Genomic DNA, 16,238 nt, shown 5'->3' with positions numbered 1-16,238 from the left:
CTGGCACATCATAAGGGCTTGCTTGATCTCAGACTGGGATTGAGGATTTAAAAACAACAAATTTCCTCCCAGTTAAGTATTTGGCAGGGCTAGGAGGAAGGGGAAAGGGTGGGGTGAAACTACCTATATCATTCTGTACTAGATACAGAGCACATTGAAACCAAATGGAAACACTCGTGGGATAAAGGCTGCAGAAAGCTCTTAAGAAAAGCTTCTAGATGAGTGCACAAAGCTGAAACAAGAAGGACTAGCATTGAGAGAAGGCCCAGGCTTGGACAACTACACCTGTTCTGCCCTCCTCCCTCCCCTAAGCACAATCCTTGAAAGGAACAGCTTGGTCTTTCCTATCCAAGGCCCCTTTCTTAATTTCCACTGCTGTTGTTGTCAGGTCATGTGAAAGAAAACAGACACTGTTAATTTGGCATAATATTTAACCTGCTCTGCAGCAGTCCCCCATTTATTCAGGGAGGCCAAAAAAAAAAAAAAAAAGATGATGGATTCTTTTCTGGGCACAGGCAAATGGAATTTGGAGCAAGTCACTGAATCTTAGCCTCTGCAAGAACTCTGCGGAGCATGCTGATCCAAATCCTAATTGAATATTGACAAAAATACAGCTCTTAGCTCCCAGCCTATAGAGTTGGGGGGAGGGGGAGAAAGTCTAAAATGCCTTATTTGATGAAAACAGTGGCTACCTGATTGTTAAGAACTGCTGCTCAGGGGTGAGAATGGGAACAAATTTTGCTCAATTAAAGAAAGTGAAAAATGTTAACAGGCAGAAAGAGTGTCTGCTTACATTGCCAGTCCATCACACTGGTCAATGATATTCAGTGGAAAATATGTCCCTTCACCATCACCCCCTTCATTGCTAGGCTAAAAACAGGCTGATCCTGTGAAGCTGTAATTGTTTTGTGGCCCTCAGGGAAAACCTTTTTCTATAGACCTGGTGTAGTATTTGAGAAAAGGCTAAAGTCCCAAGCAAAGAAATTCTCATTAAGAGGCAGCATAATACTATGGAAAGAGTATTGGGAGGCATGATTAAGCATGTGGCAGTCATCATGTAGGGGTGCTGGGAGTCAGTAAATACAAAGACAAACCACAAACTGGTTTCTGCCCTCAGGGGCTTGCATTCAACTGGAAGATACAATACGTACACAAATAAGCAAATGGGAATATATAGATATACATGTATGTATATATAAACACATGTATTTGTATGTATGTGTGTATATATATGTAGACATATATGTTATATAGATATAACATTGGGGAACAATATTGACAGTTAAGGGAATCAGACCTTGAGTAGGAGGGTAGGAGGTGATGAGCTAAGTGTGTGAATGGAGTTAGAGGTTCTAAAAGACAGAGGTGTGAAGGAAGAACATGTTAAATATTCAGGATAGTTCCTGAAAAGGCACAGACACGGAATTTGGAAAGTCCTGTACAGGAAACACCAAGCAACATGTTGTCCAGTTTGACTGAAAGTTGGAATGTATGAAGTGACTGTTAGAATGAATGAATGAATTTTTAAAAAGCATTTATTAAAGGCTAACTATATGCCAAGTGCTAAGATCTGGGGATGAAAATTTTAAAAAGGGGGACAGTCCCTATTCTCATGGAGTTCTTACTCTAACTAGGGAACACAAGCATAGGAGTGTTTATTTGCAGGGTAGACAGAGGTCTAGAAGTACAAAGGACCCAGTGGGTTCCTTGGAATTAATTGACAGGTAAGATGGCAGGGTTAGAGAGTTTGTAGGAAATAGAAGCAGAGATGGTGGTAAGGCCCAGAAGACCTTAGGATGCAGTGTAAGGGAAGATGGTAACACTTGCTGGTCTACTGTCTTGAAAAAAGTATTGCAATTGACAACCTCCAAAAAGTGGGAGCCCTAGAAAGGTCTAGCCTATGACCATTGGGAGGGGTAGAGGGAGACTAAAGGTACATATAGAACAGGGATTCTAGGCTTCCTTCAAAAGCAGAGATATTAGAGGGCAGGTCAATGTCTAACTAGCATGAGGTGGGGGGAGAGAAGGACGATATTAGCAGTAAGATTAGATGAGAGAGGCAACTCTTATCACTTGTTCTATTGGTCCCTCTAGACTGGTAAATTGAAACCCGACTGTCAAAATCCATAATTAGCACTTACTAAATTTGTGTCCATAGCAAAATGATTTAATCCTTCTAAGCCTCCTTTTTCTCATTTCTAAAGATGGTGATAATGATTGTTATAATATCTATTTTAGGAGATTGTTATGAGGAAACTCCTTTCTCTATAAACCTTCTTATGCTACAGGAATGAAAGTTCTAATTATTTTTTCTTTTCTTTTTACAAATTATTTGTTTATTTATTTTCAGTTTTGTATAATCACTTCCATAAGTCTTAGATTTTCTATCCTTCCCTCCTTGAGATGGCACGCAATCTTCTACGAGTTCTACACATACATTTTTATTAAACGCATTTTCACATTAGTCATATATAGAGGAATTAAAATGAATGGGAGAAACCATGAGAAAAAGCAAACCAAAACAAAACACAACACGAGAAAAAATATTCTGCTTCACTCTGCCCTTCAGTTCTGTAGTTCTTTCTCTGAATGTGCATGTGGTATTTTGCCTCAAGAGTCCCTTGGGAATGTTTTAGATCCTTGCATTGTTGTGAAGGGCTAAGTCTACCAGGAAAATTCCTTGCACACTGTAGTTGTTACTGTGTACAATGTTCTCCTGGTTCTGCTCCTTTCACTCAGAATCAGTTCATAAAGTCCTTTCAGGCCTCTCTGAAGTTTTCCTGTTCATCATTTCTTATAGTACAATAGTATTTCATTACATTCATATACCACAACTTGTTCAGCCATTCCCCAATTGATGGACATCCCCTCAATTTCCAGTTCTTGGCCACCACAAAGAGGGCTGCTATAAATATTTTTGTACCTGTGGAACCCTTTCCCATTTTTATGATCTCTTTGGGATACAGTCCTAGAAGTGATATTGCTGGATGAAAGTGCATGTACATTTTTCTAGCCCTTTGTGCATAGTTCCAAATTGCTCTCCAGAAGGGTTGGATCAGCTCACAGCTCCACCAACAATGAATTAATGTTCCAACTCCCCCACATCTTCTCCAACATTTATTATCTTCCTGTTTTGGTGTTAGTCAATCTGATAGGTGTGATGTGATACCTCAGAGTTGTTTTGATTTGCATCTCTCTAATCAATAGTGATTTACAAGCTTTAATTATTTTGGAGAAAATATTATTTGCAAATTTTGCAACACTTTCAAAACAGCTTTGGAAAACTCATCTCTGCATTAGTCATGTCAACAAGTATCAATATACCTAGAACCCAGGTATGTGATGTTTTCCCAGGCAACATTCAGGTATAAAGATCAAGAAAACCATATTTTGATAAAGAAATGAGAGCTCATTCTAGCTCAGTAATAGGTTGTCTGAAAAGCCAGGGAAACTTGGGGAGCCCAATTCATGTCTAGTGATTTCAGATAGTGGAAACTCTGGTTAACAAGCTACTTTACCCATGCAGATCAGAATATATATTCTCTATGTATTTGCCGGGGGGGGGGGGGGGGGAGGGGGGGCGGGGCTAGCATTATTTTAGCAATGTAGGATGGACCTCAGAGCCTGGGCCTCTGGGGTTAGACCAGGATCCACTCAAATTTCCTAGGATATCTATCAGTCAGAATGGAGTGCTCTTATATTCTGTAGTTACTGACACCCAGGTCCTTCCTGTTTACGGTCTGTGAGCTCCTTGAGAGCCAGGACAGTCTTGTTAGCCTTTCTTTGCATCCCCATTGCTTAGCAGAGTACCTAACACATAGTAGGTACTTAGTAAATATTGACTATCTAGTCCTAGTGCTTTGTCATAGGGTTTTAATATCATAATACCAGAATCAGCTACAATTTAAATGGATTTCACGTTTTGAAGACTTTTGAAAGATAAAAATGAAAAATAATACTCTCTGAAGCAACTCTAATAAAAGAAAGGATAAGGATCAGCAATTATTCTAAATAATCTTGAACCACTGATTCAATGCATTTCTTATTATTCATTAGCCATTCTTTTCACTCATTTGTTAAAACTTCTTACAAAATTTCCCCTCTAAAGATTTTTTCGGTGCCGAGTAAAAACTTTGAGTCTAATCCCTCATATTAAAAAAACAAGTTTTACTGATCTTTGTTGCTCCATCACAGGTTTTTCGGGATAGATACCCATATCCCTGCCTCCTTCAAATGAACTACACTTTGTAAAAAAGTAAAATGTTAAAGGAAAACTGACCAACCCAACAACTACAACCTGATAAGGTATGTAGCTTTTCACACCCATAGTCACTCACCTTTCTACTAATAGGAGGGAGGTGAAGTGCCTCATCTGTTCTTTGGGGACAAGATTGGTCATTATAATTACTCAACAGTCACTTTTATTTCAGTGTTATTTTTATTTAAGTTATTAAAATTCCTCCTTAAAAAATGAGGTCAGTTGTATTGGCTTCTCCTACCACCAAACCATTCTATATCCATTGCTTTACTTTATTCGATCATAGCAATTGGAGGTAGAAAGGATGTTACAAGTGACCACAGTAATCTAGTATTTGACAAAATGAAAGAGTTTTGGTTTTGAGGGGCAAAACCTCATTATTCAACAAAAACTACTGAGAAAACTGGAAAACAGTCTGACTGAAAATAGGCATAAATAAGCATCTCATACCACATGTCAAGATAAGGTTGATATGGACAGATGATTTAGATATAAACAGTCATATCATAAGTAAATTAGAGGGACATGGAAAAAATACTGTTAGATTTATGGATAATAGAACAGTATATGAACAAGAAATAGATATGATCATGGGAGGTAAAATGGATAATTTTGATATATTAAATTTGAAATATTTTGCACAAACAAAACCAATGCACCCAAGATTAGAAGGAAAGCAGGAAACTGGCGGGAGGGCAGGGGAATTTAAATTAAGTTTCTCTGACAAAGGCCTCATTCCTCAAATATATTGAGAACTAAGTCAAATTTATGAAACTAAGAGCCATTATCCAATGGACAAACGCTTAAATGATATGGACAGGTATTTTCTAGAAGAAGAAATCAAAACTATTAATAGCCATGTGAAAGAAATTCTCTAAACTACAAATAATTAGAGAAATACAAATTACAACAACTCGTAGGCACCACCACAGACATATCAGATTGGTTAACATGACAGAAAGGGAAAATGACAAATGTTGGAGGAGACGCGGGAAAATAGATACACTAATGCACTGTTGGTGGAGTTGTGAATCTGGTCCAACTGTTCTAGAGAACAATTTGGAACTATGCCTATAGGGCTATAAAACTGTTCCTACCCTTTGACCCCTTACTAAGTCTATGTCTCAAAGAGATCAAAGAAAAGGAAAAGGATCTATGTACACAAACATATTTATGGAAACTTTTAGTGGTGGCAAAGAATCAGAAATTAAAGGGACTCTTGTCAATTTGGTAATGACTGAACAAATTGTGGTATATAATTCTGAGAGAATACTACTGTTCTTTAAGGAATGGAAAAGGGGATAGTTTCAGAAAAACCTGGGAAGACTTATATGAACTGATGCAAAGTGAAGTGAGTAGACCCAGCAGAACATTGTGCACAGAAGCAAGTAATGCTGTGAGGATGATCAATTGTGAAAGACTTAGCTCCTCTGATCAAGACCAATCCAAGATAAGAACCTATGATGAATAATGTGATCCATCAGAGGGAACTGATGAATTCTGAGAGGAGACTGACGGAGGCTTTTCTTCACTCTTGATTTTTCTTGCCTTTTTTTGCAACATTGCTAATATGGATATACATTTTGCATGATTTCGTATGCCTAATGGGTGTAATATTGCTTGTGTTTTCAATGGGAGGGTGAGGGGCTGGAGGGAGCAAGGACAAAATTTTGGAAATCAAATTTTTAAAATGAATGTAAATTTTTTTTAAATGGAAGCAAATTACACACATACACACACACAAATAGTTAAAAAAAGAAATTAAAGATATCCTATTTTAACCCTATCATTTCACAGTTGAGAAGATTGAGGCTTAATGAAGTGCTTTGCCCAAGCTCCCACAGCTGGGATTCAAACTCAGAGCTTGAGATTCCAAATCCAGAGTGTTGTGTAGTCACCTCATTACTCAGAAATCTTAAATGCCTTCTTGCTGCCTATGGAATAGAGTCCATCCTCTTCAGCCTGGCATTCAACTCATCTTCAACTATTTTTTCCCCCACTTGAACCTTTTGTTCTGCTCAGGCTGATTATCTCTATTTTTATTTGTTTGTTTACATTTCTACTTCTATGGCATGGCTGTGACTGTAGTCAAGATAGATTATGAAGGACAAGCCAAGAAGCTGATGGAATTAATGGAAAACTGGCAGAGGTTTAGAGCCTGGAATCAGGAAGACTTGAGTTCAAAGCCAGCCTTAGATACTTACTAGCTGTGTGACCCTGGGCAAGTCACTTAACCTCTGCTTGCCTCAGCTTCCTCAACTATAAAATCTGGTCACTCCTGCTGTGGACATTCTCTCCACTGATGCCAATTAGTATCTGATGTATAACAGAGAATCAAGGAAATTTGCTTAGGGCATGGAAACTTTAAATGGCTTGCCTACACAACTAGTATGTGTCAAAGGCAAGACTTGAACTTGGGTCTTTCTAACACCAAGACTGGCCTTGTTCTGCTATGCCACTTTGCTTATCATGAAAAAAAAATGGAGGAGTGGAGGATTTGAATGACTTGTCCAGGGTGTCACAGGTAGTTAAGTAGGAGACTCACATTCAAACCTAGGTCGTTGGACTCCAAATTCAGTGCTCTTTCAAATCCATACAGCTCCTGATAGCTCCTTCCAATATGCCTTCTGAATTTCCATTTCTGAACCTTTCCATATTCAGTTCCCCTTAATCGTGTGGCCCCCTGCTTCCTTATTTGTTGCTATCTGAACCCTATTGAGTCTTTAAGGTCCAGTTGAAATGCCAGCTCTGCCTGAAATCTTACTTAATGACTTCAGGCTGTGGTGATCTTTTTCTCTTCTGAACTCATGTGTGAAATGAATCGTAAAAATAACAATAATAACAAACACTTATATAGCACCTACAGTGCCAGACACTTACTAAGTGCTTTGTAAGTAGAATATCCTTTGATCCTCACAATAACCCTAGGAGGTAGGTGTTATCATCTCTCTCTCTCTCTGACTCTCAACGAACAGATGAAGAAATCAGAGATTAAATGGCTTACTCAGCGTCACACAGGTAGTTAAATGTCTGAGGTCACATTTGAGCTCAGTCTTCTTGACTCCAAGCCTAGTGCTCTACCTCCTGTTCCACCTACTTGCCATATTGAGAATATTATTTGTTTCCTAGGTCTAGCCATGACCATGCAACTTCACGTAGCCTAGGAGGGTTTACAGACCACTTTTCTTGCAGTGGTTTTGCAAAGTGTATAGAACAAGTATAGTTATCTCCATTTCGTAGATGAAACTAGGAATTATAGAGGTTAAATGACATGACCAGGGTCACACAGGTAAACATGATCACTTTACATAATATATACAAAGAATTCCCATAAGTGCTCTCTGGTCTGACTCCATATATTTGCATAAGTGATCCCCATTGTCTGGAGTATACATCTTCCTCATCTCCTCTTTCTAGAATTTCTAACTTATGCAAAAGCATAGTTCAGTTGCCAACATTTACACAAGGATTTTCCCAATACCTACACATTCCCAGATATCAATCCACTAAAATGATCTACCTTGTATATCCATTTTGCTTACTTATCCATGAATATGTCACTTAACCTCCCTGTGCCTCAGTTTCCTCATCCATAAGACGAAGGTGTTGGACTAGGTATCTCTAGCTATTAAATGGCTAGCATTTAAAAATTTACTCTAAACCTATAATCCTATGTTTTATTTCCCCTTCCCTAGTAGAATAAATATAAGCTCCCTGAGGGCAAGGAATGTTTTCTTGTTGTCCTCCTGTCCCCAGAGGCCTCTTGTTTATAGTGGCAGCTCAATGAAAGTATGTAGAATTGATTCGAATCACTCAGGGAAAAACCAAAGTAGACCCTCAAACCAGATTTCAGTGGTCTGGCTCCACCAACCTCATGCTGGACATTGGCATCAAAAGGCCATTATTTCATCAGGAGTCTAAAGGCCTTCTCCTCTGCAAAAATTGTGTAGAATACTGTGCTTTCAGCAAAGTTTGGTAGCTAGTTCCCCTGGCTATGGTTTACAAATGACAACATGGTTCTCTAATGACAACCTATTTTGTCCCTGGAGAATTTTCAGGTAGGGATGGAATCAAAAAGTCAGATTTATTGGAAGTCAGGACTTGTCTGTCTGTTGCTTCATATTAACTTAGAGATTCACTGTTTCCTGCAAGTAGACTATTGAAATGGCATTGATATATTATCAGTTTACTCCTGTGCCTTTCAATTTTTAAGAGTAATGAGAATTAACAGGAGTTCTCAATCTCGGGTCTGTAAATATATATATATATATATATATATATTAAAATTTTTATAACTGTATTTCATAATATTTGGTTTCATTTTGAATGGTGTATATTTTATTTATTTAAAATCATTATTCTGAGAAAGTGTTCACAGGATTGACCAGACTTTCAAAGGGATCAGGGACTCAGAAAAGATTTTTAAAAACCCTGGAATAAAGGAATGATCTACCTTTATAAATTCTCACTTTCCCAAGATCATTAAGTTAAAAGGAATAAAAATGGAAAGTCAATTCCACTTCCTTTATTCTTGGGTAAGAAAAAAGTAGAATTTCATGATGAAAGTGGAACATATCTTATCCCAGCTCTGCCATTTAATAGCTATGTGATCCTGGACAAATCATGTCACTTTTCCTGAGTTAACAGATCTTTATTGTAAAGAGAGAGAGAGAGGGAGGGAGAGGGAGAGGGAGAGGGAGAGAGAGAGAGAGAGAGAGAGAGAGAGAGAGAGAGAGAGAGAGAGAGAGAGAGAGAGAGAAGCCATGATCCGTATATTTCTGACTTGTTTTGTTAAGGTCAGTGTTTTATTTAATAATGCTCATCTTTCTCTCTGCCACTTATCACCTGACCCTAGACTCTGATACTGACTCCACTCACAGATTGAATCTATAATCCTAGGCCACTAAGTCTTAACTCTAAACTCAGTCATCATCCCTAACCCTAGGCAACCATGGATAGAGTTGGTCCCAAAGAGTCTGGCAAGAAAGCATGCCCACATAAGGGCATAGGATCATGGTTCAGTCATTTCAGTCATGCCCAACTCTTTGTGACCCTATTTTTGGTTTTCTTGGTAAAGATTCTGGTCTAGTTTGCCAGTTTCTTCTCTAGTTCATTTTGCAGATGAGGAACTGTGGCAAACAGAGTTAATTGACTTGCCCAGAGTCACACAGCCAGTAAGGGTCAGAGGACAGATTTGAACTCATGAAGATGAGTCTTCCTGATTCTAAGCCCAGGGATCTCATTCAGTGGGTCATATACTGCCAATGGCAAATCATAGACTTAGAGCTAGAAGAGAGCTTACCTAAGAAGTCATTCATGGTAAGTCCAACTACCTTATCTTACAGATGAGGAAACTGAGTCTCTGAAAGTTAAAATGACATATTCCTTTTTAACATTTTCAGGTTACATGATTTTTCTAGTGTCCCATAGGTGATAATCTTCCAATTGCTTGAAGCCAGGTGTTCTAGAACACCACTGCTAGGAAAAAAAACAAAAAAGATAAAAGCAACTCTAGCACTTAGGGGTTCATCTGGCAGCTTGTTAGAAGCATCAAGGAAGAGTGGATAGAAAATTGCCTTCAGAAGCCACAAGACCTGGATTCATGTCCTGCCCTTGATCCCTACTTTGCTCCTGGGCAAATAAGTCATTTAATGCCTTAGGGTTCCTGAGACAACTCTATGAGTATAAATTTCTGAGCAGGTGTAAATCTACTAACTAAAATGCAAAGTCCAGGAAAGGCTTCTCAACTTTGCTGCCCCAGGATGAGAGGAGGTGTTCTTCTTTAAGATCAAAGCATGACAGAATAATTAGATTGAAAAGGTCATCAGAATAAATTCTCTAGCCCAACTCCCTCCTTTTATAGAGGGGGTGGGGATTAGATATAGCAACTTCCTTAAGTCGCTAATGAATGATGAGTCAGGAGTGGGTTTCAGCTCTTGAGTAGAATATAAATTCTTTGAAGTCTGGGACAGTTTCATATTTCTCTATATGTCCCCAGGGTCTGACTTAACAAAACACTTGGCAAAACCAACAAGTAATTGGGGGTTGACATCCTTATTTGGGAAAACATATCTTGATCCATCTTGAATATCCTAGAAAAGTTTGTCCCATTAATGTGTTGTCACTTTCTTGTTTGCCATCTATGAAACTATTAACCTTCTATAAATTACAGGTGCTTTAGAAATTGTGTTTGATTTGATCTCTAGAAATGTGATCTTTCATTACTGAGGGAAAAACAAAGTTGACTCATGAATTCAAAGGATGTTTATAATTCTTGAATAATATAATATTTCATTTCCTTTTTTCTCTATGCAATTTCAGGAAAGTGTCTGGCTACTCCAGGTGTGCAATGAGGCAAACATTTTCTCATTACCCTTTGATGTGACAGCCTGAAAATATCTCTGGTGTCAGGGCATATCGGTACCTATCCATTACCATCAGAGAGATTCAATTCAGTTAGATTTGGTTCAAAATAGCAAGGATTTATTCAACCCCTACTATATGCTAGACACTGCTCTAGGTAAACCAAGACAGAAATGGCAATGGTCCCCCCTCCAGCAAGTTTACATTCTACTGGGATGATGGGGATTACATCATGGACACAGAAAAATAAAGTATTATATGACAGAAATAAAAAGTAATAGGGGGAAGGAAACTGTATTAATAAAAATCTGTAACAACTGAGTGTAGGAATTGGGGAAAAGTGCCAAAGAGTGAACATAAATGATTCTAGTCTGCTCTTGGTGAAGGGGCACCTAGGTGGGATAGTAGATAAAGTGTCAAGTCTGGAGTCAGGAAGATGAGTCTTCTTGAATTCAAATCTGGCCTCAGATACTTACTAGCTGGATGACCCTGGGCAAGTCACTTAACCCTTTTCTGTCTCAGTTTCCTTGGCCATAAAATGTGATAGACAAGGAAATTACAAACTATTTTAGTACCTTTGCAAGAAAGCCCCAGATGAGGTCAGAAAGAACCAGATATGACTGAAATGACTGAAAACACTCCCTGGGGAAGGGACTCACTAAGACTTGCTTGAGACACTTGACTAGCTGCATGACTTTGGACAGATCTCTTAACCTCTCTCAGTCTCAGTTTCCTCATCTATAAAGCATTTCAGAAATCTTAAAGTGCTATACAAATGTTCAATTATTTTTGTTAGTTTAATAATAATCTAGTTCTTTCCAAGGTTATCAATTAAGTCGTAGGTGACTTTGGTTGGGTAGAATTTAAAATCTGATGGAAGAGCAAAGACCTCAGACATTATCTGAGTGGATGAGTCACTGTTATTTACATACACACACGGGTATGTAATATACATAGACCATATGTGTATGTTAAGAACCAGTGATTCTCAAGTCTTATGAAAGGTAGATGGTTTTGAGTCACTACCAATTAGCCCAATAAAATGAGCAAGTGCATAAATATAAAACTTTTCTAAATACTGACTCAGTGTTAAAGTTGGCATCATTTTCATGCTGATGCTTAGTATGAATAGATTAGAAATGAGTGACTTGAACTTTCTGGAAACTTTGGCCTAGCCCTTACATCCTTTGAATGAAACAAGCCATGTGCCACCGCATGCTAGTTTTGCCTTGGCGCCTCTTTTCTACAAAGCTCGATAAAGAGCTAGTCAACCCAATGTAATTTAAGACTACATAGTACAATCTACCAATTAATACTGGTAGGGAGTCAGGGGACCTGGATTCAAATCCCAGCTTGGACTTTTATTACTTCTGTTACCTCCAGCAAGTAATTTCATCTCCCTGGGGCTCAGTTTCCTCAAGTATAATATGAAGCTGAACTCAGCATCTCAGGTCCTTTCCAACTAAAGATCTATGATCTTAAACTCCTATGTTCCTATCATCTTTTTCATATAAATTCCACTCTAACAAAGATGACAGAACAGATTTCTAAAAGTTCTGTGTATAAACAGACCATTGCAAAATATACTGTGACGGTCTTGCAAACACTCGTCAGAAGTCATCATGCCTCAGCCTTAAGGGGCAACGTGGTGAAATGAGGAGTAGAGAAAGGTAGATGAGGGTGAGCCATGAAATCAGAAAGCCCTGTGTTTACATCCTGGCTCTGATACACACTAGCTGTGTGGCCATGGACAGACTTAATCTTGTAATGGTAAGTCCCTAAGACTAGGACATACTACACTGACAAAATCATGACTTTCAATTTATAGCAATACAAGTGAAATGTGTCCCTCAAATAACAAAATATGCTTATTATGGTGTGTGTGTGTGTGTGTGTGTGTGTGTGTGTGTGTGTGTGTGTGTGTGTTTAAAGCCTGGCTTTAGAAAAATACTCAATGATTCAACTCAGCTAGAACAAATTCAGCATCTACTCTATACTAGCAGCTCATGACCTCATCACAAGAGTTTATGAGTGGCTATACTGTAAAATACGTCAATGATCTGTGATTTTTGTAACTGTGAGAACCCCCCAACAACAATAAAGGTCATAATCCTTCCATGTATAATTCATTAAATTCTAAAGAACTTTTAAGATGCATAGACATTATGTGACAAACTCAGGGTCAGACAGTTAAATGTCAGAGCCTGGATTTGAAACCTGTTTTAAATCTAGACTGCCAGGAGAATACTTAGCTATTTAACTTGGTGATTTCATTAGTTTCATTTCATTAGTTTCAACAGATGCAAATATCATTTCTAGTCTGATGATTCTTAGATCATTTTACATTGACCTAACCTCTCTTGATCTGTACTTTGTATCTCCACCTGTTTATGGAGAGCTTGATAAATCACCTACTTTCTTGAAAGGAAGCAAAAAATAAATCTGCTGCCACAGTGAACTGTCTCCCTCAAACGCTGAAAGTAGACACATTTTTTTGGTTTTGTCTGCAGTCAATTGGCCAGTTGGTATTGGATGTCCTATTGCTACATTAAATTCAACACGTCTGAAACTAAACTCATAATCTTTCCCCCAAAACCTTCTCTTCTTCTGAACTTGCCTATTTACGTCTAGCGTACCACCATCGTCCTAGTAACCTGAGCTCACCACCTAAGTGCCATCCTTAACTCTTCACTCTCTCTCATATATCTCTCATATCCTATCTGTTGCTAAGTCTTGTCTTTTTGCATCTCTAGTATATACTATCTTCTCTCTTTGAATATGGCCAAGACCTTGATCTAGTCCCTCATCATGTCACAGTTGGATTATTGAAATTATGTGCTAGTTGGTCTCTGTACTTCAGTCCATCCCCAACTCAGCTGTTAAATTGATCTTTCTAGAGTACAAGTCGGACCACGTCACTCTCTTAATCAATTAACTTCAGGATCAGGATAGAATCCTCTGTTTAACTTTTAAAGCTGCTATAACTCAGGGCCCTCCCATTTTTCCAGTCTTCTTGTACCTTTCTCTACCACCATATATTATGTGAGCCCTTAATAACTGGGTGTCTTGTTCCTCAACAAGAGGTCCCGGGCATTTTCACTGGATATTTCACATGCCTGGAGTACTCTCTCTCTCCTCATAACCTCTCGGTTTCCCAGGCTTCCTTCATGTCTCAGCTAAAATTCCACCTTCTTCTAGAAACCTTTTCTGATTCTCCTAATGCTAGCACTTTTCTATTGTTTATACTCTCCAGTTAATATTGCATATATACTGTTTGTACATAGTTATTTTCAAGTTTTCTCCATAACTACCCCTCCCTATCTCATTAGACTGTGAGTTTTTTGAGATGAGGGATTGTCTTTTGTCTTTCTTTCTATCCCCAGCAGTTAGCATAATGACTGGAACATAATAAATGCTTATTCACCTTCCTTCCTTTTTTTCTACCCACTTTTCTCCTTCCTTTCCTTTTTTTCCCTTTCTTCCCAAGTATCACAATCTTCCTTTATTATTTTTTTTCTGTTAAAGTCAGGAAGTCTCTAGCTTGAAAAAAAACCCAACAAATCGCCCACTTTCTTGAACAAAACCAAAAAATAAATCTGCTGTCACAGTAGGCTGTCTCTCAGGTGCTAAAAGCAGACACATTTTTCTTTTTCTTTTTGCTCCCAGACAATTGGCTAGTTAGTATTTTGCTATGATAGTCATCTAGCATCTATATACTCCAATGATTAAAAATGGCTTGAACAAATGTCAATTTTGTCAATACGCCCAGGAGTCTCTCTAGATGTAAAGGTCATTTGTAAAAACTGAACTTTCCCTCTCTTCAAAAATACCACTTTTAATGAACTTGGTGAAAACCTTCAATTGTTCAGACAGTCCTTGTAACATGATCTTGCTTTAATGAGTAAGGAAAGCAATTCACATGCACTGAACTGAACAGTATTGGATCTCTGTGGCAAATGGTTTCATTTCAACTCTAGTATCGGATCTGATCTCTTAGCTAGCTGAGATAGGAGTACCCTTTTAATATTTAGATAAGCCCATAGCAGTGTAGACATACTGCTGATACTGTTTGATTTCTTTGTTCTGTACTGTTATGTCACTGAAAGTTGGGCATGCATGTTTAAGGACATATAAGATACTTGACAATCTATCATTTCAAGTTAAACCTGGAAATCCAGGATCTTCTTGGTGAATATTAAGACCCAAAACTCGGAACAGAGTATATTAACCACAATAATAACAACAAATCCCCTATGGGAAGCTCTGGCAGTTTGTCCCTTGTTTTACTGTCTGCTTCACAGTGAACACTGGCAAATCTAGATAGAGTTGGGAACAAAGATTCAAACAGCTATTTTTCAAATGGTAAATGCATTTTTTTAAAAGTGCACTAAAGTGCTGAAAGGGAAGAGTAGCCCAGGGTCTTAAGGAGCTGGACTTAGTTGTTAGAAATTGTGCAAATCTTACGGGACACTAAAAGAGCTATATGACCCTTAAACACTGTCTTGGGAGGTTCCCTCTTGGAGTTGACCTTTCAGTCCTACAGACGTTGAGATCTGCACAGAAGGAGGGCAAGCCCTGCTAGTGAATGGGGGGGAGATCCAACCCCTTTAGTATCTTTAGGTAAGTGGCTTCCAAGGCTCCAGTGGAAGTGGGGGTGGGGTGGGGTGGGACTGGGAATTATTAGGACAGATGGGAGTGCATATTCGAATAAATCAATATACAGGCAGCTAAGAATGGGATGGGTACAATCAGAAAACAAAAATTACTGCGGAGACAATTCAGTTTCAAACCAGTTACTTGGCAATTCATTTGCTTTGAGGAGTTGGTCACAGCCTTGACCCGATTGAAATCTCTGGCTTGTCATTCGTTTCCCAGGGCTCATAGATTATCCGTATTTCCTCACTACCCCAGAAAGAAAAAGAACAAGGCGCTGCTACTAATAACCATCCCTTCCTCTCTCCTCTCTCTTAGCCCCAACTAAACTAACTCTCTCTGTCTGTCTCTGCCTCTCTCTGTCTCTGTCTGTCTGTCTCTCTGTCTCTGTCTGTCTCTCTCTCTGTCCCTCTCCCATCTCTTTCAACTTTTCCCCCCTGTCTCTCTAAGGAGAAAAATCAAAGCAGGTGGGCAGCCTCCTGGTGGCGATTGTCTTCTCTCAAAGGCAGCCAGCCCACAGCTGCTTCAGCCTTGCTCGGCCTGGCACATAAGATGCTTTGGTTGCCATAATTAGGGAGCTCGTTGCAGCTGCTCTCGGGGGAGCGAGAGTCGCAGGCTGCTGGGCCTCTGCGACCTAGTCGGACCAGGAGGTGGCGGCGAAGTCACCTTGGGAGAGGAGGGGAGGAGACAGAGGAAGAAAAGCACGACTCGGGTTCGTCGAGGGAGAGGAGAGGGCTGGAGGGAAGGAGCAGAGGGCGTGCCCCCCCCAGGGTGGGAGCCTAGCACCGAGCTCCTCAGTCCCTGCTCGCCCACCTGCGATCAGTCGGGATGGGGAAGGGTAGTGGGCTGGAGGGATGGGCCATTCGTCACCGCCCCTACCGGCCGCCAGTCCCCTGGGCCGATTGTCTGACAATGTCTCCAGAGGCTCACTCACTTTCCCTTCCCCAGGAGGGCTTAGGTAGGC

At 39.4% G+C, this 16,238-nt stretch overlaps 1 protein-coding gene across 2 annotated transcripts in view; it reads right to left on the bottom strand.

Moving 5' to 3' along the window:
• CADPS (calcium dependent secretion activator) overlaps positions 1-16,238 on the bottom strand; it is a 544,059-nt gene that overhangs the window by 526,584 nt on the left and 1,237 nt on the right. The window lies entirely within an intron of this gene.

This window comes from Notamacropus eugenii, chromosome 3, assembly GCF_028372415.1.
Source record: "Notamacropus eugenii isolate mMacEug1 chromosome 3, mMacEug1.pri_v2, whole genome shotgun sequence".
Taxonomy (NCBI): Eukaryota; Metazoa; Chordata; class Mammalia; order Diprotodontia; family Macropodidae; genus Notamacropus; species Notamacropus eugenii.
Note: the sequence above shows the minus strand (reverse complement) of the source record. Positions and strands in the feature narration are given on the sequence as shown.